Source organism: Bos mutus, chromosome 4, assembly GCF_027580195.1.
Source record: "Bos mutus isolate GX-2022 chromosome 4, NWIPB_WYAK_1.1, whole genome shotgun sequence".
Lineage (NCBI taxonomy): Eukaryota > Metazoa > Chordata > Mammalia > Artiodactyla > Bovidae > Bos > Bos mutus.
In genome coordinates this window covers 69,171,825-69,197,564 of record NC_091620.1, presented here as the reverse complement: position 1 = coordinate 69,197,564, position 25,740 = coordinate 69,171,825, and the positions used below count along the sequence as shown (strand labels likewise).

The window sequence follows — 25,740 nt, the reverse complement described above, 5'->3', positions numbered from 1 at the left end:
CTCCTGATGGAGGAAAAAAGTGCCTCCTAAAAAAAAAAAGTATTTTCAGAAAATCAAGTCTGAATCTGGTCAGTCCTCCAGGTTCAAAGACTAATTTATAAAAAATTCAGAAGGAAGAGGAACACATTAAACTATACTTTGGGGATGTAATCAGCAAAATCCTATAGGACATACAATCAAGTTTCTTCAGCAAACACATTACAAAGAGAAAAAAAAAAGACAGAGTCAGAAACCAATAGATGAAAAGCAACTTCAAATGAATATATTAACCAATCACATGTGAGCCTTGTTTGGATCCTGATTCAAACTAGAAAAATTTGTAACATTAAAGCAATAATTGGAAATTTGAACACTGAATATTTGATAATATTCAGGAATTATTCATTTAAAAAATATCATGATATTGTGTTATATAAAAAAGTCCTTTTCTTTTAGAGTTACATACTGAAATATTTGTTCATAAAATAAAATGTTGTCTGGAATTTGTCACAAAATAATTTGGCAAGATGAATATAGGGTAAGGGTATTTTGTTAAAGCTGGATAATGGCACATGGGGAGTTTACTACATTGTTCCCTATATTTTTGGGGGTAAATGTTCAAAAATAAAACATTTAAAACAAAAACCTGCATGGCATTGTCACGCCCTGAAGACACTTGAAATATTTGCAATTTTCTCCGTTAAGGAGTTATTTCTTTTCCACTGTGTCTGAAGAAAGCAGCCAGTGCTGCATGCAAGATCAGCGAGGGTTAAAGAGAATAAGCAGCTGATACATCTGGGGAGCATTAGCTATGTTAAGGACAAGCCAGCATGAAAAGGTAACCGGAAGAAGCAGCTGAATATTCTCTGGTCAAGCCTTGAGGTCATCTGAATAGAGGGACTGTGGTTTACAGACTAGCATAGGACATTTATCATTTCAGCACTTTGTTTCAAACTCCAGCACAAGAGTTCCTTTGGTTTGGAATTGGATCAAAACCGAGTAAAAGACTTTTTTATTCTCCATAAGCAATTTTAAATGTTTTGTATACCTTTCAGGAAAGAAAAGACAGGATTTATAATATAGTAACAAAAATTGAATGTCTCTTAGAGTTTTTTCTATATTACAAAATTTTTCATTAGCCATAAATGTGAATATGATAAACACTTCTTTTGACTGTCCTATCAGTTTACGATCTACAGTATGTATTATATGTGGCACTGTGAAAAGCATGGTAGTTACAGGGTTATTGCAATTTCATGGAATGTAAGACTGAAATAAAACAAAATTATCTAAAATATTGACTGCCATTTCTCATCTTGTTGGGTTGGAAAGTTTATTTTGGTTCCCTCATCTGTAAAACAGGATGTTTTGTAGTAAGGTTTAGAGATAATGCATAAAGCACCTCACCCATAGCTTCAATATGTGGAAGAATTGTCATTTTCAGATTTGCTTTCTTATAATCAATGAATTCTGCCACTTGCCTTTGAGTAAAGGCATCTTTCAGTATGACATCTTTCTCTTTTTATAAACACCACTATTAGGTGCTGTCTGATGCTATCAGATCAATCTCTTCTGAAGAAAAACTTGAAATGAGTCAATGCTCACAGATTCATTTTTCTCTTATGGTAAAACAATGTTTCTTAAAAGTTAAAGACTTTTGGATAACAATGTGCAATAAAGACTCAAGTGCAATACTAGTTTTAATCTTCTAATACTCTGATAACTAATACTAAGAAAGATGCAAAAGTGTGTAGTGGATTACACAACTGGAGAAAACATAGCTCTGCCTGAGTCAAAATGGAAACTGAAGACTAAATATGCTATACTTCAGCCATTCGTAGTTTGAGCTGTGACATGGCCTATCTTCCTGGTCTCTTGTCTTTTCTTATTAAAAACAGCAGTCAATAATTAAGATGTATAAACTATTTTGATGCAATTTTAATGCACATAACTTCATGATATGCTTATAATCAGCCACATCTATATTGTAAATTTCATTCAAACTACATGATAAAATAAGTCCCTTTTACTTACAGCAAAAGCTAAGGCTAGCAAGTGTTTTCTATCAACTTATGTGTCATTTAATGTAGGACAGAAGTTTACAAAGCAAGAGAGCTGGCAGTTTAAGTAACAGTTAGAAAGGCCATGAAGCCACTCTATAATGCTATGGGCCTACTTTCATTCCTACTAGTTACATCATTAACTAGAGACTGAGACTCTGGGAAATACTATATTTTTTATTGTACTGAGCATATTTATTATATAATCAATCCAAATCCATCGCAGAAAGATTAGACATAGTAAAGTTAAAAAAAAACTAATATCTCCCATTTAGAAGTAATTACCATTATTATAGACTTATGCATCTCTATCCAGATTTTGTATGAACACAAGAAAAATTTAATTTTACAAATATTTGGCCAACTAGGTATGTTTCATAATTTATTTATCCACAAAACTTTTGATATTCTTTTGCAAATATTTTCAATGATATTTAATACAGATCAACATTAAGAACTGTAATAACACAGGATTTTGTAATATGGAGGACATATACTTAACCAATTTTCTGTTGCTTTTTTTTTTTCTCTTTTTCTGTTATATATATATGTCTTGGATATAGATCTTTATACTAAGGAAATATAATGTATAAAAATTCCCAGAAGTGGAATTTTAGTATGTTTTGAGTTCTTCTTCCTAATCTCCCAGTTTGTGCTTCTTAAAGAAAGTAGCTTATTCACTTTCCATGGCATACTTTTCTGTTAGCAACACAGCATGTTAATGGAAAAAGGCCACAGAAGGTGGATAGTAATAGGTTTATTTACTTATTTATTTATTTATTTTTGTTTGCAATCCCTCTGCAACAGGCTTGCTGTCAAATGAGAAAAAATTTTCTCAGATATCTGATCTGACCATTGTTGATCAAGCCAAGTAATGTACAAAGGTATTACAAGGAGACGTATGTGATCTGGAACTGTGGCCCCATAGGTTCAGTTGGAACCATCCCTGAGTTTTAGAATAAATCCATTTAAACAGGTATTTTAGAAAGTTTTTGAACAGTTAAAAGTTGAACTTAGATATAGCTTAGTTCCTTACAAAGTCAACACTACAATATTCTTTGGCCACTTTTAATTTTATAGATAAAATCTGACTTATCAAAGTGCTTTGTGCATTATGATTCTTATTCATAAGCTTCTAAATTTCAATTTTCTACTCTTTTAAAGTCAGCCATTTCCCATGAACAAAACCAGAATAAAATGTCCTGTTTCAAATGCAGAATTGGGTTACATTTCTGGTTTCAATGATTATGCATAAGAAATACATTTTGGTGACTGAAACTCTGTAATTTTTAGTGACTAACTATAAAGAAAATATTTACAAAGAAAAGTTTTAGTCAGTGTCTATGTGCTTATACGCATTGATATCCCCTCAGGGTCCATTCTGTGAATGTTCTCATTTTATAATACACTGTTAGCACTACCTACCTCAAGCACCTAATTTAGGAGCATTCTGCACACAAGAGGAGTCAGCTTGTGGCCAAAATTAGAATGAAGCCAACCTTCCCAACAGATCACTCATTTATGCATCTCTGCTCACGTCTTGGGTTTGTCTGCATTTGATAGAAGATGAATACTGCTAATCCTGGCAAGTGAAAAGGTTGCTTAAGACTTGAATCCAGAGAACAGAAAAATGTTTGGACATAGGAAAGTAAGGATAGAACCAGAAATGAAGAAACATTCATGAATAAGGTTGATGTACATGTAAGTGCAATCAAGATCTGGGATCAGTACAACTGCTTAGATAAATGGTACCCTTTATTAAAAGAAAAAAAAAGTGCTTTCCCTAGGTTTGCCCTGTCTTGTTATATTAATACCACACCTACGCTCGGGGAAAGTTTGATCAACCACTTGTTGACCATGTGCAAATTGTGTTCAAATTGGTTTGAGTATGTCCCATTTGTTAGTTGTGTTAAAATTAGTTGCATATGTCACTCTGACAATTACTGCCGGGTCGTAGTAAGAAACAGGAAAGCATAAGTAGAACAATAAACAAAACAGAACAAAAAATCAGGCTCCTTTTCTACCCTGATTTGGCAGTATACTGGTGAGCAGCTGGGGACATGGTTTGCTTGGCAGTGGAAGCCTCTGGGTCTACAGGGATAGTTAGTAGGAGTTTCACCAGGAGAAGGAGTTTCAACACAATGAGGATTTTCATCAAGTAAGGTCAGTTACCTAAGCAGCCTTTGCAACAGAGAGTCACTGGTCACACTGCCAATGACCCACAGCCTCACTTCTAGCTTAGTAGGTAAGCAGCAACTCATACCAAAGAAAAAGTAGGAAGAGATTTGATGTATAACATGGTAGGTGTAGTACTAGGAGTGGGGAAGCTATCTCGATGCATACAGTGTCACAAGGCCTCAAGGTGAGGGCCCCAGTATCAAGCATATAGTGAATCCATTAGTCAGGGAAATCCCAGCTAGCTATGGGACTGGAGGCTGCAGCCCCCATAATTTGTTGGGTTAATGTCATCACAGAATTCTCTACTAGACTAGAGACTGCCAGTTTTGTAACTGGTACACAACACCATGTTGGTCCAAGAAAGGACGTAGTTAAGGGGCAGAAGTGACAACTAGATAAAAGCATGGATGAGGAATTTGAAACTGACAGATAATCCAGGCAGTGCTCCTAAAATATGTAGTGAACTGGAGTTCCAAACCCAATCAGGACCTTCAATCAGCCTTGATGCCAATTTTGCATCTGGAAAATCCCCTGGGACCTCTAGTTCAGTTCAGTCACTCAGTCGTGTCCAACTCTTTGCGACCCCATGGACTGCAGCACGCCAGGCTTCCTCTAGGAAGTCTATCACCAACTCCCAGAGCTTACGCAAACTCATGTCCATCAAGTCGGTGATGCCATCCAACCATCTCATCCTCTGTCATCCCCTTTTCCTCCCACCTTCAATCTTTTCCAGCATCAGGATCTTTTCTAATGAGTCAGTTCTTTGCATCAGGTGGCCAAAGTATTGGAGTTTCAGCTTCAGCATCATCCCTTCCAATGAATATTCAGGACTGATTTCCTTTAGGATGGACTGGCTGGATCTCCTTGAAGTACAAGGGACTGGGAGGGAACCTTATGCTGAGATGACCACTCACTGGAAATGAGTGGTCAGTACTAGAAGTGAGTCCAGAACAGCCCAAGTAAAGAAGTATATACACAGGACTTTAGAAAGACCAAAACTGCTGCCACACAGGTTGGGGACAGATCTTGCACTAGCATCAGTGTAGTGGTGGTGAGTGAACACTATTACATATTAATAATAGGAATAGACTCAATTCAGCCTAGAGGAAGCCTCTGTTAGGGCAAGTCCCAGGAAGCCACAACCTCTCTGAGCAGGAAAGGGAAAGTGGAATCTGAGTCTGGTAGTCAATTCTGAATGATGATGGAGGTGGAAAGAAAGAAGCACTTGTGACAACAAAAAAGTGAAGGTCATCTGTTATATGACTTCTCCCCTATTACAGTGGTCATATCTCAAAGGGAATGGTAGAGCCACCTAGCCAGGCATTTTGGAAATTTTAGGAGACTTCTCCACTTTTTGTCACACTAATTGGGAAACCTTATGGGTATTCAGTAAGAAGGTTCAGGGATACATAGTGTCCTGCAATTAAATATTCGTCTTACACCTGCACAACTCCCAAATTGTCTCACTGGATATTTATATAGAAGAAAAAATAATCTATCTAGAGCCTAATTCCTTTTATAGAGAACACAAAAAAATTCTGTGCTGTTCTAATATACATCGAATATTGTAATAAAGAATGTAAATTGAGGAGGTATTTGACTTGATTAGAATGATTCCATGAGGCATTCACCATCTCAGAAAACCACATCCCTGAGAGTAATGCTGCTAATTATATTTGGGCCACCTACATAACATATCTGGACTGTTAGAGTCTGTAGCTATCACATTCACATAGATTCTACACCTAGTTGCCAGCACTGGGATTCTTGATTGTCTGATGATACAGTCATATCTGAGTTATTAAGAATTAAAACTAATTAAACTAAAACAAACTTATAACTGTTATTATTGTTCAGTTGCTATAAAGAAAATAAATAAAGCCAAAAGTTAGCTATGAAAAAAGATTAATAAAATAAATAAACTCCTAGCAAGATTAATGAAAAAGAGAAAAGGCTCAAACTACCAATATCAGAAATGAAAAAAGGAGACATCACTAGAAATTATGCAGGCATTGAGAAGGTAATAATAAGATACTATTTAGAACTGTCCTTGGTAACCAAGGACCAGACAGTTTTCCATGGATTAAGAAATGGTCATGATGACTCAAACTCATTACATTTATTGTGCCTGTGTGCTCAGTCGCTCAGTCCTGTCTGACTCTTTACAACCCCGAGGACTGTAGCCCACCAGGCTCCTCTGTCCATGGGACTTCCCAGGCAAGAATACTGGAGTGAGTTTCCTACTCCAGGGGATCTTCCCAACCAAGGGGTCAAACCCACATCTCCTGTTTCTCCTGTACTGGCAGGCAGATTCTTTACCACTGCAGCACCTGGGAAGCCCTAATCTAATGCCACCACTGATCTGACAGGATGTACTGGTCCACAGCCTGAAGGTTGGGGACCCCTGATTTAGAACATTACAATAATTACCTTGAAAACTTATTTGTAAAAAACGTCAAATTTCTAGAAAATCTCAAATTACCAAAGTGCCACTTAAAGAAAAAGAAGATATGAATAGTTCTACATCTATTAAAGAAATTGAACTTGAAATTCCAACCTCCCCAGAACTTTAAATAACATACATATTACTCAAGGTCTTCCAAAGATTAGAGAAGAGGAAATCCCTGTTGACTTCTATAATGAGCTGAGCACTTCCTTGACCTCCAGAACCCAAAAGCAAGGGCATTTCCTTTTCCAAAAAGTAAAGCTAAAAACTAAACTCTCTCTTCAAACTAGGTAAAAATTCTAAAGAAAATAATTGCAAACATAATTCAAGCTCTACACAGAAAGGATCATATATCACAACCAAGAAGGATTTATTCTGAGAATATGATGTTGAATTAACATTTGGTAATCAGGCAATGTAATTTAGTAATTAACAGAGAAAAGGAAAAAAAAATATGGCTTACAATAGAGGCAGGAAAAGCATTTGGTAAAATTCAATACTTGTTCATGATAATAACTTAAAATACTCTAGAAAGATATTTATCTAAAGATAAGCATCTCAAAAGAATACAAATAGTACAAATACAAAAAATCATTTCAAATTTAGAGGTAAAATTTCAAGCTTTTATCATAGGATTGGGAATGAGACATGGATGCTTACTATCACCACTTACTGTATAGAGCAGGCATCACAAATCCAAATGCCCATAAGGGTTATGATGACAGAGAAAGGAGGGATCTATGGAATTTGAAAGACAAGCTTCTGCCAAAAGTCATTCAAATTCAATTACAAAACAAGACCAAACAAAACCAAGACAAAACAAAAATCACTGGCCCAGCCAAACAAAATATCTGCAGGCCAGATTTAGTCTGGAGTCTGCAAATTGGTGAACTTGGCTGAGGTTATTTTGGGCCCAGCCTTTAAAGATTCTTTCATATAACCAGCTGATAGGATAGGATACAAAACTTCACATCTAAGTGAAAACACTAAGTATACTACTACCTGAAGAAGATCTTGTGTATTAGTAGATGTCAAAGCCTAAGCTAAACTGTCTTATTTGGAAAAGAGAGCTGAAAAGGCAAATCACATAACAGAAAGAATAAACAATACAAAGGATATTATATGAAAAGGGAGGCTTAGACTGTGGACCATCAGGAGTAGTGATATAATAGCAAAACCAGTTGGTTATGAATTATTCTAAGATATCCCCAGGGCACCTCTGCCTGAATTTGTCATATTGTGCAAATGTGAAAGGAAGGTGAGTAAAAAATCCATTATAGAGTTGGCTGTTTTCATTTGTTAAACCCTTTCCTACACTTTACCATTGGAAGTGTTCTGCATGTAATAGCCATTGTTGAAGGCTTTGAATAGTTTTCTCTCCTGCTGTCTTTGATGTTCACAGTGACTAGGAATGGTTCTCTATGTCCCTAGACTGGTGTCATCAACTTGCTCCTGGGCTCACTGTTGCAAACACAGGAAGGCAGAAGGAAGGCAAGCCATTTTTCTCAGGAAGAGCAACCTCTTGGGTGGTCCATTTTGCACATGTGTTAAGATCTAGCTTGACCCAGAACCGCCTCTCATTTTGCATGGAGAGGTTCATGGAATCTTTGGTGCAGTGACTTTCTGAATCTAAATTGACCTTGGCTTTTGTGTTTCCTTGGAAAATCTTCTCTCAGCTTTGCAAAGGGATGAGCCTTTTGCCTGCTTCCCAGCACGAGGCGGAGATTGCATGCAGATGGCCAAAAGTCTAAACCTGATCCCCTCTGGTGCCTTTGGCCCTTGGTGTGGGTTTCCCAGGTCAGCCAGTTAGGCAGCTCCAAGAGTTCACCCAGAGTCCTCAAAGGAAATCTCATCCTTGAAGCAAGATGTGCATCAGTGGACAGAACTGACCACCCGCACAGAGGTCAGTCTGGGCTGTCACCCACATGTCCCCTGCCAGGCTTGGCACATGGCTGCAACTGCTTTCAGAAATGCCAGCACTTGGAGGAGGTCTTGACTGTGTTGGTATTTATGATCACAACTCTATATTTCAGATTATGTGACTTTGATTCTTCCAGTTTGTCTTTGAGCTTTCTTGCCCTTCAGATAACTAAACTATAATGGCTGCCACCAAAAGCCTAAGCCAGTGACACCAGGGACCAAGGAAGAAAACAAAGCTATTTCCTACAAATTCTACTTACCTTTCTTTGCACTCCATCCTTTTAAACCACCTCCAGTTGTCTCCTCAATTCACTAAATCTCCTTTAGTTTTTTCCTAAAAAAGAGGGATAAGAGAAAAAAAAAGTTTTTCTTTTATTATATGTTGCTTCAAGAACACTGTCTGGCAATACCACTTTGGCTAGAACTTCTGACATATAAGCTAGTTTTCAGAAGTTTATCACATTCCTATTTTATTTTTTGCAGAAACCTTGCCTGAGGGTCAGAGTTCATACACATATTTTATTTACTGAAACATGACTCAAACTGCAGCTGGCTTGTTACTGTTTGCTATGAATGGTGTCATTTGTACCAAACAACACTTATTGGGATATCCCTTCAAATATAGCTTTGCTTTATATGAAATATCAAGCTTTTGTTGAAAAAAATGTAGTTTGTTACATAGGGCAAGTCTAAGCTCAGATTAGAGAGAGAAGAGATTTAAATTTGGAAAAATTAGATTCATTATGCTGGATCTTGTGGACAGAGACCCTAACTGACTTGTTAACTGATATTCCTTGTGCCTAAATGGGGCTTTCCAGGTGGCTCAGTGGTAAAGAATCTGCCTGCCAGTATAGGAGACACAGGAGACACGGGTTCAATCCCTGAAACGGGAAGATCCCCTGGAGCAGGAAATGGCAACCCACTCCAGTATTCTTGCCTGGAAAATCCCGTGGACAGAGGAGGCTGGTGGGCTACAGTCCATGGGGTTGCAAAAGAGTCAGACACAACTGAGCACATTACACACATGCCTAAATAGAGTATAACCAGCAGGCACGTAATAAATGGCTGTTGAATGACTTAGTGGGAGGAAGTTTACTTTTGGAATTTAGATATCTCATTAAGAATACTGGTGGGGATAGAAGTGTCTCAAAATATGAGCCAAATAATTATAGACCACATCTTTTAAATTCATATATATTGCTGCTGCTGCTGCTAAGTCGCTTCAGTCATGTCCGACTCTGTGTGACCCCATGGACTGCAGCCTACCAGGCTTCTCCGTCCCTGGGATTCTCCAGGCAAGAACACTGGAGTGGGTTGCCATTTTCTTCTCCAATGCATGAAAGTGGAAAGTGAAAGTGAAGTCACTCAGTTGTGTCTGACTCTTAGCGACCGCATGGACTGCAGCCTACCAGGCTCCTCCATCCATGGGATTTTCTGGGCAACAGTACTGGAGTGGGGTGCCATTGCCTTCTCCCTCATATATATTAAGTATTTTATTAAATGGAAAAACAATGACTTGAAAAATACCACTGATTTTAAATCACTAAAATTCCTATGGGGAAAAAACATGGTATACCACAGGTTCCAATGGTCTCTGCCCATCAGGAAGTGTGAACAGCTAAAAGGAAGCAGACTTCTCTAGTAAAGACAACCTGACTGTCTTCTAAAAGCTAGGCAGGCATATTAGCAAGACCAGTGATGTCAGAAGCATGGCAAATACTTCCTAAGCAATAGATTTGGCAGTGAAAAAAATTTTCATCAACACAGTACCACTTTGGGGAAATTCCCTTCCACATTTTTGTCTGTGTGACTTAGGTTAGACTGGCTCCAACCCCAATTCTAGTCCCCAACTCTGGACTAGAGTTGATCCAAAGATTTTGAATAATGCCATCAGAAAAGGTATGCATTTCCTTTGGTAGAGTTATGAAGGTGATAAGCATGAGGACTGAGTTATTTCTGTCCCTCTTTACCCCTAGGTGGGAAGAGTCTTTCAGAGAATGAAGATAATGCAAAGAAACTCAGAAATAAAAGATTAATACAGATAGTTTTCTGGTCATCACAATCCAGCTATACCTGAAGCTGCTATCTATACTGTTTAGTGGAAAACTTTTTTAAGTCCATTTTCCCCCCAGCATATCTCCCTCCATTGTTTTTCCTCAGCTCTCAGCCAACAAAGTAATATTTTCCTTAAAAAAATAGGTCCCAAATAATTTTTTATAATTAACTAATAAATGACCTATGTCTCTATTACATATCCTTAATGCTCTACTTTAAAGTATCTTTCCAAGCATAAAATTATTTGAGATCTTATCATTTTAATATAATTTTTGAGAAAAAACTCAAAGAACTCAGAATACAGTATTACACTGTATTCTGAATACAGAATACAGTAGACTTTCTAGCTAACTGGTCTAGCTCTTTTCAGAAGGCAGAAGAGCTATTTCTAAGAATAAAAATGATTAACCTGCATGTAAAAGCAGAATTTGTCTAAATTAAGAGCATTAACATAGGCACTATAAATTCTGCTTAACTTGTATTCAAGCTCTGTATTTTTAGCCCCTTCTACACAGAATTGGGTCAGGGAAGCTCCATTCTCTCATCTTTCTGCATCCATACTTCTGGCACTGATTTAATTTCTTTTTTTTTTTTTTTTATTTTAACTTTACAATATTGTATTGGTTTTGCCATATGTCAACATGAATCCGCCACAGGTATACACGTGTTCCCCATCCTGAACCCTCTGCCCTCCTCCCTCCCCAAACCTCGAATAGCCAAAGCAATCTTGAGAAAGAAGAATGGAACTGGAGGAATCAACCTGCCTGACTTCAGGCTCTGCTACAAAGCCACAGTCATCAAGACAGTATGGTACTGGCACAAAGACAGAAATATAGATCAATGGAACAAAATAGAAAGCCCAGATAAAGATGATTTAATTTCTAATTGAAAAGTCACCACTGCTAGTCTGGTAGGCACTTGAGAGACGTTCAGACCTTCCTTCTTCCCAATGTTATCATGCTAGGTTCCCAGAGGTGGAACTTCCACTTGTGACACTTGGACCACAGTTTTGTCCCCCCTTTGCTATTTTTTTTTTTTCTCCCTTTGCTATTTCAACTGCCTGTGATGACTTTAATCATTCTTACAAATTGGTTGGCTTACGCTCCTAGTACTCGGCTACCAGGACTGGGAGCTACACGGAATCTATCTACTGCATGTATCACATTACCTCTCTTTATTCCTAAAGCCCTACCATTTGAAATTAGAGGTTTAGTAGACAGATTCAACTTACATGATTGCCCATAAAAAGCACCTCTAAAGATCCAACAGCTTTTTGTTGTTGGGCTGTTGTGTCTAAACACAACATACTTTGGTCCCCTTTCTGTCTTTGAGAATCTTGGCATTTGTCCCCAGTTCTAGTTTGGTTTTCACCCCCAAAATGTCTAAAACAAGTGTCAGATGAGCTTTAATAAATTCAGTTTCTAGAGAAAGGCACTAAAACTTAATGGAAATTAGGTGGCCACATTACCCAGAAGTGTGGTGTTATCACAGCACAGCTTCCCCTGGCCCCCAGAGCCCCTAATCAAGAATCTGTCCATGCAAAGTGCAGTCCAGGCAGATTTTAGAGCTACATTTTGCAGTAGCAACTGTTCCCATATGCAGCAGATGATTTCTGATTCCCTTGGTCTCTTTCAGATCTACATTTGTCTATTTGCCTATTCATGACCAACACTACACTGTCTCAATTAATGTAGCTTTATAAGTTCTGGCATCTGAGAATAAGTCTTCTCATCTCACATTTCTTCTTTAAGAAAGTCTTGGCAATCTTAAGTCCTTTGCATTTCCTTATAAACTTTACTATCAGCTTATCAAATTAAAAAGAATCCATAAGAGTTTAGATTGCAGCATTTCATAGACAATAAGATTGAGTTTTCCAATCCATTCAAATTTCATAACACAATTTAGATTTGCTGCTAAGTTGCTTCAGTCATGTCCAACTCTGTGTGACCCCATAGACGGCAGCCCACCAGGCTCCCCTGTCCCTGGGATTCTCCAGGCAAGAATACTGGAGTGGGTTGCCATTTCCTTCTCCCAACTTAGATTTAGGCTTTCTTAATTTCTCTTAATGTTTGCCATGTTTTTTTTTGTATAGAAGTCTAGCAGGATTTTATTTAGATTCATTCCTAAGTACATAACATTATGATGTTATTATAAAAGCATATACTAAATTTTGTTTCCTAACCTTTTTTGATATATAGAAATGAACTGATTTTTAAATATTGGTTTCATGCACAGAAATCTTGCAAAAATTTCTCTAAGTCTTATGATTTAACTATGAATTATTTTTTAAATGTTTATATATTTCACAGTATCTGAAAATAGAAGTTTATGTTTATTTTTTATTTCTAAACATTAGACCTTTTCTGTCTTTTTTGGTTACCTGCTGTATTACTATGAACTTGAGCAACTGTTGAATAAGAGGGATGACATCTTTGCCTTATTCCCAATTCCAAAGAAAATAATTTCATTGTTTCATCACTAAGTATTTGCTGATTTTTTGTTGTTTTGTCTGTTGTAGATATTCATTATTAGATTACTGAATTGCCTGTTCGAACCTCATTTGCTGAGTATTTTTTATCATAAATGAATGATGTACGTTTTCATCATTATGTACATTTTTACTGCATCTGTTGAAATTGTCATGATTTTGTCCTTCAGTTAGTTAATGTAACATATTACTAGCAGCCAAATAGCACTGAGTGCTGAGGATTAAAAATTAAAACATTCTGTGAAGGCCAGGTGTTCAATTTTGTCAACGAACGTCACATTGCTTATACTAATAGCACTTATAAATGAGAGTGGGTAGATCAGAGAATAAGTTACAAGGTATTTTTCAAAGACAAAAGACCTGAGAGGAAGAGTTACCAAAGCAAAGTGAAGGCATTTTATAATATGTTGTGAGAGCCATGGGATTCCCAGGTGGCGCAGTGCTAAATAATCTCCTTGCCAATGTAGGAGACACAGGTGCGATTCATGGGTCAGCAAGATCTGCTGAAGTAGGAAACAGCAACGCACTCCAGTATTCTTGACTGGAAAATCCCATGGACAGAGGAGCCTGGTGGGCTACAGTCCATGGAGCCACAGAGGAATGACTGAGCACACGCACATGAAAGTCTTAGTATTAATGTAGCTTGATAAGCACTTACCACATGCAATATCTAACATATCCTGAAAAAAACCCAATCACTTCTACTTAAGAAAAAGAAAACTGAAGCTTATGTTGGTTAAGTGATTTGGCCAATGATACACTGCTGATAAGTGCTGATGAGGGCATTCCAAAGGGCTCCAAACTCAAAATTTCAAGTTTCTTTTGGAGAAGGAAAGGTAACAAATTGGGTAAGAATTTTACAGTGTCAGTTTTGATAAACAATATTTTCAAGTGATATTCTCATAGAAGAAATAAAATCAAGAAAAACTGTACTCTGAACCATTGTATAGAGATTATTCCTTATGTGAAAAATTATAAAATCTGAAATTATTTTATTCTAGATACTCTCACATAAGTTTCCCTAAATGAAAAAACTTAACTTCAGGACTGTGGGCTAAGCAAAGGGTTGAACACTTGCATGACTTGTGGTAAAATAAATTCTTCTGTTCCCTTCATTCCTTCCTTTGTAAAAACTCAGTGTTCTCATAATAGTCCCTAAAACAGTGTCTGTCACTTTTAACACTGCTGCTGCTGCTGCTAAGTCGCTTCAGTCATATCCAACTCTGTGCGACTCCATAGACGGCAGCCCACCAGGCTCTCCGTCCCTGGGATTCTCCAGGCAAGAACACGGGAGTGGGTTGCCATTTCCTTCTCCAATGCATGAAAGTGAAAAGTGAAAGTGAAGTCGCTCAGTCGTGTCCAACTCCTAGCGACCCCATGGACCGCAGCCTACCAGGCCCCTCCATCCATGGGATTTTCCAGGCAAGAGTACTGGAGTGGGTTGCCATTGCCTTCTCCTTTAACACTGCTAACTACTCCAATACTTTGATGATGCTCTATGATAACATCACATTCTTCCATTTTCCTTCTGTCTTTCTGTTCTTTTTTGTAATCTGTTCCATCCATTTCTTAAATGTTGATATTCATATTCACTTCTTGGAAATCTCATATCTTAGGACCATATCTTACATCTTATCTACCTAGTGGCTCATGCTAGAAAATAAAAGTCATAAGTGACTTATACATCATTAATACTTCAATATAAATATACAATATCAGTTTGATTATTAGTATTTTCTTTTTGCTAATCAAACTTAACTTTTTAAAAGACTTAAAAAATTAAGACTTTAAATTTTTAGAGTCATTTTAGGTTCAAAGCAACATCAAGAGGAAGGTAAGAAAACTTCCATATACACTTTGCCCCTTCACATGTATAGCTTTCCATCAACATTCCTCACCAGATTGGCCCACTTGTTACAACTGATGAGCTACACTGACACATTATAATCACCCAAAGTCCATCATTTACCTTATGTTTCACTTTTGGTGTTTTATACTCTATGGATTTGAACAAATTTATAATGACAAGTATCCATCATTACAGTATCATACACAATATTTTCACTGCTCTAAAAATGCTGTGCTCTGTCTATGCACCCTCCTACCCGCCAAACCCTGCCAAACACTGATCTTTTTACTGTCTCCATAGTTTTACCTTTTCAATCATGTCATATAGTTGAAATCACACAGTATGTAGCATTTTCAAATTGGCCTCTTTCAGTTAATAATACGCATTTAAAGTTCCTCTATATCTTTTCATGGCTTGATAGTGCATTTATTTTTAAGTATTGAATAATTCCAATTATGGTCTGACTATACCACATTTATTTAAACATTGAGGTACAGAAGGACATCTTGTTTCCAAGTTTTGACAATTATAAATTAAGCTTCTATAAACATTTGTGTGTAGATTTTTGTGTGGACGTTAAGTCTTCAACTCCTTTAGGTAAATACCAATAAGTGTGATTATTGGATCCTATGGTAAGAGTATGTTTAGTTTTATAAGAAACCACCAAACTGTCTTTCAAAGATGCCATACCATTTTGCAATCCCTCCAGCAATTAAGAAGAGTTCCTGTTGCTCTACATCATCACCCGCACGTTGTCAGTGTTCTGGACATTGACCGTGGTATGCAGCTGTGCTTATGCGGTAGTATCTCGTTGTTTTACTTTGCATTTCCCTGATGGCATATGATGTAGAGCATCTTTTCATTTGCTAACTTGACATCTGTACATATTCTTTGGAGAGATGTCTGTCAATGACCTTGGCCCATTTTCAAGCCAAGTTGTTTGCTTTATTGTTGAATTTTAAGGGTTCTTTGTATATTTTGAATAATAGTGCTTCATCAGATGTGTCTTTGGCAAATATTTTCTCTTAGTCTGTGGCTGGTCTTCAGCATTATTTTTTATGTTCTTCATAGTACTGAATTCCAACATTGCAGAAAATACAAAGATAAAAATTACAACAAAAAAGCTTAAATGTACAAGGTATATTACACATACACTTGGGATAATTAAACACGATTTTAAAACATTAAAACATGGAAATGGTGAATAGCAAATGAGAAGAATGGTTAACTCTGAGGAAGGAGACAGAAGTAGGATCAGTGAAGAGTGTACAGAGTTTTAAAATTCAGATTAAATAGTTGTTGACTAAAATATGGTAAAACTTTATATCAAGAATTATGAACCATGTTCTACATTTTTATGTATTCAAAAGATTTCATAACTTACAGAGGGAAAAATAGAAATCAGAATGTGTTCTGTTATTTGATACATATGATGGTGAATCTTTTAGTCTAACCTTGTTTTATGGTTCAGTTTCTTTATTCAGAAGTTTCCCTTCCATTCCAAAATTTGGGAATGCCTTTATTCCTTTTCAAGGTACACCTTAATTTACAGATGTGAAACTCCAAATGTTTGCTTGAGCAATAGTTTATAATGGGAATGTAAATACATTGTTACCCTAGTGTTTAAAGTGCTAAAACAAGTACCCTCACTTGAATCTGGACTCTTCTCTTAACTGAGTAAATAAACTTGGTAAATAGTCAGTGGCTTATATAAACATCACTGGTCTAAATATAGGATGTGTTATATCATGCTCACATTGGGTCAACATCAAAAGGAGGTATGTGCTAAAGAATTGTTCTCACTGCTTTGGGAAAAGCATATATCCATTGAGTTCACAGATCAGGGTCTCTCATATGTAGTGCTTAGCTAAAATTTTTTAAAAAAGAAAAAAAAAAACATGTTTATAAAATGATTTGACAAATCACAACTACTATGTTTCTAAGTGGTCCCTGGAATGAACCTAAAAAAACATGGGCTTTGGGGCTTTTTCTTTTTTTTTTTTTTTTTTAATTTAATTTTATTTTTAAACTTTACAATATTGTATTAGTTTTGCCAAACATCGAAATGAATCCGCCACAGGTATACCCATGCTCCCCATCCTGAACCCTCCTCCCTCCTCCCTCCCCATACCCTCCCTCTGGGTCGTCCCAGTGTACCAGCCCCAAGCATCCAGTATCGTGCATCGAACCTGGACTGGCGACTCGTTTCATACATGATATTACACATGTTTCAATGCCATTCTCCCAAATCTCCCCACCCTCTCCCTCTCCCACAGAGTCCATAAGACTGATCTATACATCAGTGTCTCTTTTGCTGTCTCATACACAGGGTTATTGTTACCATCTTTCTAAATTCCATTTGGGCTTTTTCTGACTGAGGCCTCTGGCCATATCCCAGAGCAATTAGAGCAAGGATCTGACATGCACCAAGCCATAATCATCTATAGCAGTTGAATCCTTTAAAAATATTCTCTGAAAGCAGAAGTTTACATAATAAAGCTGGGACTTGAAATATCTGAATAGGCCCTAGATGTGAGGAATTAAAGAACTTTCGACCCTGTTCAGTTTCTTAGTAGATAAGCCAGTGTCAGGGCCTCCAAATATGAAGAAGGAACTTTAAGATTCTTATTCGCCTACATGAAGAAGGTCATTGAGGATACTTAAGCTGATGAAAGGGAGAATGAGCAGTAAGAGAGAGGCAATGGCCCGAAAACCGGAAGGATGCCTTTTCCTCTGTTCCCCATGTTCACACTCACTCCAGCACAGATTTAAGACGGCTGATGTGTGGACTTCTATTGATAATCCTGTTTGTTCATCCTCTAAGTAGCAACAAGTCCTTTTGAAGTCTCCTTGTTTACCTTTTCATTTTATTCTCTACTTCCTAACTTCTTTAAATCCTCAAATGTTGACTCTATCAGAAGTTTGGAGTGCCATGGCAGTTTGGGGATCTGTGGTAGGAGAGTCTGCCTTACTTCTTTTGAATTGGGGCTGGAAATAAGAAAAGGCAAAGATATGACTTTGGTGACATTGAGACAGAGGCTGAAATATTTGGGTATGCTATATATATATATATTTAAAATCATTGTGAATCCAAAAATTTGAATTCTAAGCATGTGGAACTTGATTGAACTTTATATGGTTGTCTGTCCCCAGGAGCTATTTTCTAGGAAGGCTATACCTGAACTTCTGAAAGGAGGTCATTTTTATCAGACCTCAGTGTATGTGTGCAAGGTGAGATGCATGAAAAAAAAAACAAAAGCAGCACAAGTTCTGATATATCTGGAATTCAGGGCAGGGGGGATGTGGGCATTGGACTGAAGAACAGAAATGAAGATGAAGTGAAAGTATCAGTCAGCCAGCTTGGCAAATAGCAAAAAAGAAAAAAAAAAATCAAGTTTTGTTTTTTTTTTTTAAAGAACACTGTCAACATGAACTTAGAGAGTAAAAAGAACTAAGCTCTGGAGGGATCAAGGATAAAGATTGTGAAAGAACTTAAAAGGGGAATATATGAAAAACCAGACCTTCCCATGAGGAAATATGGCCAAGATTAGGAGAAAACATGACCCAGGAGGAGGACAGTAGAGCCCTGCTTAGAGGAGGCACCTGAAGGGGAACAGAAGATGCATATGAGTTAAGAGCTGGCCTGGCCTGTGTAAAAAGAAATCATCATTTATCTTGGGCTGAGCCAACAACTACAGAGTTGAGACAGCTGTACACACCATTCTAATTGAGTACATTGGTTGTTCTCCTGGTTATCATACATGGAAACCTCCAGTTTGGAGATGCCTGCCTATCACCTGTTGATCCTTCAGCAGGAAGAAGTGTCTGTGCTCTGAGTTGATGCAGTCTTAACTGAAGTGTCCTCAGTAGGACTTCCCTCTTTTAGATGGCTCAAGACAGCCTAAGACTCATTAAGAAGAGGCTGAATCCTTGACATCAAGAACAGAGGATGTTGGGAGAGGAACACCTCTGTGAGTGCACATGTGTGGTGCTAAAAAGAATGAGCTCCAGATGTACATCTGAGCCAAGAGAGAGATGAAACTCCATTATTCATCTACAGAAGATCTTTCATACTGCCTCCAGACATCCATCACCTCACCAAGCTTCTTGATTCAACTCATGGTTCCTTGGGTTTCTCTACATGGACTATTTTTGCTGTATAAGTGGTTAACTGCATTTAGGTCAAACAAACAAACAAATCTGAGCATTTCTATCTCCCTTGAGAATACCAGCTTGTTTTTTAATTCTTTCTTGGGAGTCTATATAACTTTCCTCCCAAAAGTAAGTAGTGTAAAAAAACATTCTGTGAAACTCAGCTAATTGGTGTCTTTAAGACATCCCACAGCATAACTGTGAATGTAGTCTGACTCTATTTTTCAAAAAGATGATTCTATTTCTTTAAAATATTACATAGAAATAATTCAGTAATTCTTCCACTACCACCTTTTGCCTCTGCTCATTACTGCTTTTACTTCCCTTCCTCTGTTCTTTCTTGTCTCTGATTTCACATATTCATCCCAGCAGCTCCTAGCAAATTCTGTACTGACAGCTGGGCTCTGACTCTGACTGGCCTTCTTATTCTTGACCTGCCTTTCGAACTGGTCCTAGTGTGTGTTCTCTATCTCAGCAACAACTCCTGTCAGACTCCTATTTTAGAGCTGCTGGTGTTTTGTGGCCAGTACATCAGTATAATTTTAGCAAAGGCAGAAAGGGGAAATGTTGTGCAATTCTTTTATTCTTCCTAATCTCTCCCTTGGGAGAAATAAATCTGGGGAAAAGGATAGGGAGGTACAATGGAAAAGGTCAGCACAGACTGCTATGCTTCTGAGAAGAGGGAGGATTATACAGACAGCTGGACTGGGCTCAATAAGTTTGCCCCAGAGTTACCCATAAAGAGCTAACAGCCCCTTCCTTGTGACCCTTCCCCAGCCCACTCCCCTCAAACTGCTACTAGTATTGACTGACAGAATTGAAGAGATCATTTTAGGAACTCCATGGCCCTAGTCAATCATATTCCATCACAGGGCACTGTATCAGCTAAGACCAGTAAGCATAAACAGATTAATAGCTTCCTTATATTTCTTTGGAAAGTAATATTCTTAGCTGGTTATATTAAGTTATTTAATGCTCGCAGTAACCCTGTGAGGAAGATACTTTTATCATTCTCCTTTTGGAGAGGAGAAAACTGAGCAGAGAGGTTAAATAACCTCCGAATATCTTGCCAGTAGTCAGCTATGGAGCAGAAATTCAAATTGAGTTAATGTAATTCTGAAGTCTAGGCTTCCAATCATTAAATCATGAAATTGTCTTTACACAGTCATCAGTGCTTAAAACAGCATTAAATAAATGAATGATTAATAAAAAAAAATCCAAGTTCATTATTCTAATCGGGGATGTTAAGTAAAGTGCTTCAATATTTTAAGTATTTTATTTAATACATTTCCACCCACATTAGGAAAAAGGGAGTTTAAGAACCCTGACTTTTTGGTTGGGGCCAGGATTCAAAATTATCTGACTCCATATTCAGGTCACTGCCTACCTTGCCGAGTGATCTTTCTACTCACCCTTGGAACTGCACAATTAGATCACTTGGTCCTCTTGTAGCTGCAAAAGTTCTCTGAGGCTCTCATATGAGTGGATCAGCAAGGGACCTCACTGGATTTTTTTTTGCACAGCCAAGAATAAATGCGGAGGGAGATGTGTGATACCCATGGAACCGAGGTGTTTGCTGGCCCTCAGATGGCCCTGCCTAGCTTTATTCAATAGCTTGACTTTCAAATCAAAAATTGTCAAGGCTAGGTTCTCTTCCTGTGTCACCAAGAATCCTGTGCTACTGAATCACTTCCCTTCTGTGTACAAAAAGGGAGAGAAAAATTAGGGCTGGCTCTTAGTCTCCAATCCTGTTTTCCAAGAACCAGGAGCTGAACTACATGGGTTCCCTCAGGAAGGCCTGAGCACAGCAGGTGAGGTGCTCTTTCTCCTCTTGGGATCCTCCTGAAGACCAAAGAGGTAGTTGTCTATTCAGAACACTTCTTCACCTTTTGGGGGATTACCTGGTGGCTCAGACAGTAAAGCATCTGCCCACAATGTGGGAGACTCGGGTTCAATCCCTGGATTGGGAAGATACCCTGGGGAAGGAAATGGCAACCCACTCCAGTATTCTTGCCTAGAAAATCCCATGGATGGAGGAGCCTGGTGGGCTACAGTCCATGGGGTCGCAAAGAGTCGGACAAGACTGAACGACTTCACTTTCACTTTTCACTTCACCTTTTGGTCTTAATAACAAATCCCACCACACCTAGAATTAAGATATAACTTTTCAAAAATGTTTTAAATACAGTAACTGTTAAGGGTCTTCAACAGAAATAACAGGGAGAGGTTTGGTTTATGAATAGGAGTACAAGGGTTCTGGAGAAGGGAATGGCAAACCACTTCAGTATTCTTGCCTTGAGAACCCCATGAAGTTCAAACTACCTCACAATTGCACTCATCTCACACGCTAGCAAAGTAATGCTCAAAATTCTCCAAGCCAGGCTTCAAAAGTATGTTAACTGTGAACTTTCAGATGTTCAAGTTGGATTTAGAAAAGGCAGAGGAACCAGAGATCAAAATGCCAACATCCACTGGATCATCAAAAAAACAAGAGAATACCAGAAAAACATCTACTTTTGCTTTATTGACCACGCCAAAGCCTTTGACTGTATGGATCACAACAAACTGTGGAAAATTCTGAAAGAGATGGGAATACCAGACCACCTGACCTGCCTCCTGAGAAATCTGTATGCAGGTCAGGAAGCAACAGTTAGAACTGGACATGGAACAACAGACCGGTAAATAGGAAAAGGAGTACGTCAAGGCTGTATATTGTCACCCTGCTTATTTAACTTATATGCAGAGTACATCATGCAAAATGCTGGGCTAGATAAAGCATAAGCTGGAATCAAGATTGCTGGGAGAAAGATCAATAACCTCAGATACGCAGATGACACCACCCTTATGGCAGAAAGCAAAGAAGAACTAAAGAGCCTCTTGATGAAAGTGAAAGAAGAGTGAAAAAGTTGGCTTAGAGCTCAACATTCAGAAAACTAAGATCATGGCACCCAGTCCCATCAATTCATGGCAAATAGATGTGGAAACAATGGAAACAGTGAGAGACTTTATTTTGGGGGGCTCCAAAATAATTGCAGATGGTGACTGCAGCCATGAAATTAAAAGATGCTTGCTCCTTGGAAGGAAAGTTATTACCAACCTAGATAGCTTATTAAAAAGCAGAGACATTACTTTATCAACAAAGGTTTGTGTGGTCAAAGCTATGCTTTTTCCAGTATGGATGTGAGAGCTGGACTATAAAAAAAGCTGAGTGCCAAAGAATTGATGCTTTTGAACTGTGGTGTTGGAGAAGACTCTTGAGAGTCCCTTGGACTGCAAGGAGATCCAACCTGTCAATCCTAAAGGAAATCAGTCCTGAATATTCATTGGAAGGACTGATGTTGAAGCTGAAACTCCAATACTTTGGCCACCTGATGCGAAGAACTGAGTCACTGGAAAAGACCCTGATGCTGGGAAAGACTGAAGGCAGGAGAAGGGGATCAACAGAGGATGAGATGGTTGGATGGCATAACCAACACGATGGAGATGAGTTTGAATAGGCTCCGGGAGTTGACAGTGGACAGGGAAGCCTGGCGTGCTGAAGTCCATGGGGTCGCAAAGAGTCAGACATGACTGGGCAACTGAACTGAACTGAACAAGGGTTCTAAACTACCACTTTTATGATTTTTGCAGTCATGTCACTTAATTATTCCAGTGAAACTAAAATTTATCCAGTATATTTCATGTGACTTTAAAGATGATATGACATGCGGCATTTAGTTAGTTATCCTTTCACATAAACTCAGGTTTTTCCTCTCTCAGCACTCTTTATTCTCAATTGCCTTTAGTAAAATATTCCACTTTTCTTTACCCTGTTCTCCCCTGGAAACAATAAGACGTTAATTCAGAATCTTTGTAAAGTAGAGAAAAAATAACTTTGGGGGATTTTACGAGGTGGCTTTCTAATCCAGGCACAGGACTCCAGTCTGAGTCTTTGTTTAGAGAGGAGTTTTTCACAGGCTATTTCTCCACAGACGGCACTTTGGTCACTTTACAGTAACCAAACCTCTCTGTAACCAATCTCTGTGGGGAGACAATCACGTCCTGGCTCTTCCAGCCAAACAGTTACATTTCTGTTCTTCCCTTTGATTTCAGGGAAGGAGGTTCATGTTATAGCTCAGTGTTTTCTTTTCAATCTCAGCTCCTTACAGTCCCATCACATGCAGTCTAATAATAAAAAAGGGTAAATTTTTAGTTCTTGAATGTTGATTATATAGCAGCCAGAAACTATGAATGTGTAAAAAGTTAATCATCCAAATTCTGCCACAGACTGTAACACTGTTGGTGACTATCCACTTAGATAAATTTCTATGTAGCTAGTACTTAGTGGTTATATTTAGTGTATGTGTGTGTGTGTGTGTGTGTGTGTGAAAGTGAAAAGTGTTAGTTGCTCAGATGTGTCCGACTCTTTGCAACCCCATGGACTATAGCCAGCCAGGTTCTCTGTCCATGAAATTCTCCAGGCAAGAATACTGGAGTGGGTAGCCATTCTCTTCTCCAGAGGATCCTCTTGACATAGGTATTGAACCCAAGTCTGCTGCACTGCAGGCAGATTCTTTATTGTCTGAATCACCAAGGTAGCCTTCATATGTGTGTGTGTGTACATATCAATATAAAGAGCATATATACTATAAAGTGTTTATAGAAATATATTAAAAGTGGTTATGTATATATAACCAACAACATAATCTCAGAGATCCATACTGTGATATATCTTTGTGACATATATGTGTATATATATGTATTTTTTGAGTGTCTACATTTTTTACAAATACGAAACCATATGAACTACTTTGTTTTGCAGGTTTGTTTGTTTGAGAGAACATCATATGTTTCCTAACTCAGGTGACCATAAAACATGAGACAAGATAAACTATGGTGCACTTACAGAATGGAATAGTATTCAGCAATAAAAAAAGGAATGAACCATGTATACACATAAAAATATGGATGAATCTCAAAAATAATACTGGATGAAAGAAGCTTTACCCAAAGCAGTATGTATTGTATGAGTCAAAAGCAGAGACATTACTTTGCCAACAAAGGTCTGTCTAGTCAAGGCTATGGTTTTTCCTGTGGTCATGTATGGATGTGAGAGATGGACTGTGAAGAAAGCTGAGGGCTGAAGAATTGATGCTTTTGAACTGTTGTGTTGGAGAAGACTCTTGAGAGTCCCTTGGACTGCAAGGAGATCCAACCAGTCCATTCTGAAGGAGATCAGTCCTGGGTGTTCTTTGGAAGGACTGATGCTAAAGCTGAAACTCCAGTACTTTGGCCACCTCATGCGAAGAGTTGACTCATTGGAAAAGACTCTGATGCTGGGAGGGATTGGGGGCAGGAGGAGAAGGGGACGACAGAGGATGAGATGGCTGGATGGCATCACTGACTCGATGGACGTGAGTCTCAGTGAACTCTGGGAGTTGGTGATGGACAGGAAGGCCTGGCGTGCTGCGATTCGTGGGGTCGCAAAGAGTCGGACACGACTGAGCGACTGAACTGAACTGATTCATATGACGTTTTAGAACAGGCAAAGCTCACTTAAGAGGAAAAAAAATCAGAAAAGTGGTTGCCTTGACAAAACTTGAGGCAGGTAGTGAGGAAGGGATAAGAATGAGGGTGGTTGTAATGTTCTACTTCTTGATAGGAATTTGAGTTACACAGGTGTATGCATGTGTCAAAACTCATCGAATGGTCCACTTAAGATTACATACATTTCATTTTACACAAATCTTACTTAAGAATAACAAGTATCAAACTCTAGTTAATAGTGAGCATGCTAAAATATTTGGGGGAAGTGAACTGGTGTCTGCATCTTACATTGAAATGAATTTAAAAAAAAGACAGTTGGAAACAAGGAGGGATAGGTGAATAGATGAGTTATAAAGAAAGCATAGTAAAATGTAAATTATAGCATCCAGTAGTAGTTATGTGTGTGTTATCTGTACAATTTAACTTTTCTGTACGTTTGAAACTTTTTCATATTAAAGTGTTACTGAGAAAAAAGACTACATAACATCTTTCTGTGTCAAATATGCTTTCACAATATTTTTAAGGACTCATTAAATCAACATCTGTAAAATGGAATACAATTCACTCACCGCTGAACATGTAGGCTATTTAAAACTTTGCAGAATAAGCTATAAATACAACTATCCTTATATGTAGATACCTAGACTCTTATTAGATCCTTAGGACAAAATCCTATGAGCACAGTTGCTAAGTCAATAAAGAATTAAGGATTTGGGTCCTATTTTCATCCAGAAGACTTGGGACAATTTTCTCTTATTAAATAGAAGACATTTACTTCATATTTCCTTTTAAGATTTCCATAAAGATTGCATTTTGTTCTTTTTCCATCTTTGCTTAAAATTTTTATAACATTAATGGAATATTGTTATAATTTTTTTTTTGCTTTCTCCCTCAGCATTTCAGAATCAAGGAGAGAAAAGGACTTAAAAAAGAAGAGAGACCGTTCAACACCCAATGTTGAATTAACAATCTGAATCTCAGAGATCCAAAAAGAAATTTGCCTAAAATCTATTTTTGTGGTTTGAAATGGATGCCGTGTTCAATCAGAGATTGTCTGAATGAATGCAAAAATCAATTTCTAGGTTTT

General features: G+C 37.9%; 1 long non-coding RNA gene across 1 annotated transcript in view; it reads right to left on the bottom strand.

The window, feature by feature from the left end:
- The window catches only part of LOC138987629 (uncharacterized), a 196,307-nt gene that overhangs the window by 93,743 nt on the left and 76,824 nt on the right, over positions 1–25,740 (bottom strand). The window contains exon 4 of the long non-coding RNA XR_011464015.1: positions 8,844–8,917. This is a non-coding gene — a long non-coding RNA (uncharacterized lncRNA). The remainder of the gene's footprint in view (positions 1–8,843; positions 8,918–25,740) is intronic.